The 3158-nt window shown below is 41.1% G+C and overlaps 1 protein-coding gene across 1 annotated transcript in view; it reads right to left on the bottom strand.

Annotated features, from left to right (window-relative positions):
- Positions 1–3158, bottom strand: part of LOC106529550 (potassium voltage-gated channel subfamily KQT member 1) — a gene marked incomplete at its 3' end in the record, with an annotated part of 59161 nt that overhangs the window by 55191 nt on the left and 812 nt on the right.

Here is a 3158-nt window from a genome sequence, read left to right as displayed (position 1 = left end):
GTGTGTGTGTGTGTGTGTGTGTGTGTGTGTGTGTGTTCAGAAGCTACGTGTGGATTCAAACACACAGAGAAGGCAGGAGACAGATGATGCAAGCTCTTTGTAGTATTTCCAAACAGCAGCTGTAATTTTCTCCACCTGCTAAGGCCGCAATTTATTGCATCACTCAGCAGCTTTAAATGCCTAATAAGCCACAAAAATGTCAATCAACCACCAAGTATCAGCAGGTACAGTTCGAGTGTAGCCAAATGACTCTACAAAACAAATGTCCTGATGAAAGCTTGAAAAGCTGTGGTAGTGTTATGGGCTTTAGATAAGTTCAATACAAGCTAAATGTGTGTTGTGGTGTTTGCATTAGCTGAAGGCGATTAGTCCTGGACGAGTTTTGTAATATGTTTGGATGGAGCTGTAAGATGGCTGGCACTTCCAATTTCTCTTATTAAAGAGCTTACATCTCTCTCTTGTGGATAAAACAGGGTACTGCAGTGCCTCCTGACAGGCTTTCTTACCCAAATCTAACTATATTTTTAACTTTACATTTTATTTTGAACTGGTTAAAGGTTTGAAAGTTGCCCTGTTGTTAAATAATTTATGTTGACTTGTGCTTTTCAGCTCCTATTTATTGCAATGATCCTCTAAAACCACAATCAAAGTGGAGGAATAAACACACACATCAATAAATGCTATGAATAGACAAATCTGTAATATGGGATAAATATGTACTGTCGATGGGGAAAAAGTATTTACTTTAGTGTGATGTTAAGCTTAACTAGTTTTTATAAATTTACAGAAGTCCAACCTTCAGGATGGACACAGAATTGTAAGAAAGTAAGTAAACTTTATTTATATAGCACCTTTCACAGGTCAGAAACCATCAAGTGCTTTACAACTTAAAAACACAAGAGACAAAACTGGACAGATAAAACAAACATACATGTGATAAAAATGTTACATGGGTATAAAAATATTAAACTAATAACTAATTAATTAAAAGTCAATCTGAACACATGACGTTAGAACCCTAAACCAGATCAGAAGTTTCCTTGCATTACCAAATACATCTATACAGACGCTGTTATGTTTTAACCACAGTTTTCTGCCTCGTTGGCAGGATAAAACTTACCACGACTGGAAGGAAAGGGGGTTGGTGTCAATTAAGGACTTGTATATTGGCAACAAGTTTGCATCATTCAGCCTATTGAAAGAAAAATATAATCTGCCCCATTCACACTTCTTCTGATATTTGCAGGTCAGGCACTACGTGAAATCAAAGATTCAGAACTTCGACACTCTTCCGATTGAGCACGGCCTTGTTGACATGCTAGGGAGCCCCCCCCCCCCGACGCAAGACATCTTATTACAAGAATTATACATCTATTTGGTGACCGAACGGTGGCACACACCACAGAAATGAGGGAGGCCCGGGGAAAGGAGCTGGGGTTAACAATCCCTGAACCCTTGTGGAACAGGTGCCTTTCTAAAATCAGCTCCTGTTCAATAAACAGCAGGCACCAGTTAATTCAGTTTAAAATCACCCATTGGTTATACTATTCAAAGGTCAGATTGCACAAGATTTACCCCTCTGTCTCTCCAATGTGTGACAGGTGTAACATGTCTGAAGGCACACTGTCTCATGCTTTTTGGTCTTGTCCTTCACTAACTGGTCTTTGGTCAAAAATATTTGACTGGTACTCCAAGGCATATAAGACTCTCTTACAACCTGAACCAGGACTTATAGTCTTTGGATGCCCTCGGGTGCCGGGGACTACACCTGCTATAACGCGGCAGCCACTAGAACTGGGACTGATTGTTGCCAAGAGACTAATCCTAAGAAACTGGAGGTCCTCTGTTCCTCCTTCCTTCCACCTGTGGGTGACAGACATGATGTCCATGATACAGATGGAGAGACTTCGGAAAGGCTCTAAAGACACTTTCTCATGTTACTGGACTCCCTTCTTGGAACACTTTTCGAAGACCAGACTAAGCTGATCAAACCTGTCTATGGTCACTCCCCTCTGTCACCCTCCTGTGTATGTGTACCCTTGTATGTGACCATGTACATGTGCTGTGTGGGTATATATGTCAACTGCAATGGTTTATGCTTTGACCTGTGCATCTGGGCTTTGTTTTGTCTGTTTAATTGTACATTCTAAACTTTGAAAACTTAAAATAAAATTTATAAAAAAAGTCAATCTGCACAAATGTGTCTTCAGCTGCTTTTTGAAAGTTTCAAGAGAATCAAGGCAGCGCAAAGTTACAGGCAGTGCATTCCACAGCCTGGGGGCCACGGCCCTAAAAGCTTTATCCCCTCTAGTCTTGAGATTAGTCCGTGGAACCATTAACAACCTTTGACTGGAAGATCTGAGGCTGCGAGAAGAGGAGTCGGGCTCTAGAAGGTCAGAGATATAGACTGGGGCTTGACCACACAGGGCTATAAGGTAAGAACTAAAAATTTAAAAAGAATTCTAAAATGGTCCGGCAGCCAATGTAAAGAGATTAAAACTGGAGTTATGTGTTGTGTTTTCCTTGTGTTGGTTAAAAGCCTTGGAGCAGCATTCTGGACTGTCTGCAAATGGTCGAGGTCCTTCTTATTCAAACATGTGAAAAGACTGTTACAATAATACAGATGAGATAGAATAAAAGCATGGATAATCATCTCCATTTCAGCTTTTGACACAAGAGACTTGAGCCTAGAAATATTGCTGTTGAAAAAAGCAGTTTCGGATTAATCCATGAGAATGACACTGCATTGACATGGCAGAGTCAAAAATAATACCAAGGTTTCTAAGGCTTGGTTTAACAGAGGAAACTAATACACCAAGGTGTTGCTTGATTTCAGTTACTGTATTTTCCGGACTATAAGCCGCAACTTTTTTCCTGAACTTTGAACCATGCGGCTTATACTCAGCTTAGCCTGTTAGCCTTTGCGCTAGCACCGACGCAATACTGCCTTATATGTATTAGCTCGGTGCTAGTGCGACAAACAAGCTAAACTGAGGTCCTCCATCCATATTTTCAGTTACAGCTGAGTCATTTTTGTGTTCTCCTCTCTGTCATGTGGATGGAGGACCTCAGTTTACGAGAGGAGAATGTGTAGCGCTGAGCTAATACATACAGTGGCTGTGTCCAAAACGACAGGCTGGGTCCTCCGGAGGACCCAG

The sequence above is a fragment of the Austrofundulus limnaeus genome, unplaced genomic scaffold, assembly GCF_001266775.1.
Source record: "Austrofundulus limnaeus strain Quisiro unplaced genomic scaffold, Austrofundulus_limnaeus-1.0 Scaffold451, whole genome shotgun sequence".
Taxonomy (NCBI): domain Eukaryota; kingdom Metazoa; phylum Chordata; class Actinopteri; order Cyprinodontiformes; family Rivulidae; genus Austrofundulus; species Austrofundulus limnaeus.
The sequence above is the reverse complement of the archived record's forward strand: the minus strand, read 5'-3'. Positions and strand labels throughout refer to the sequence as shown.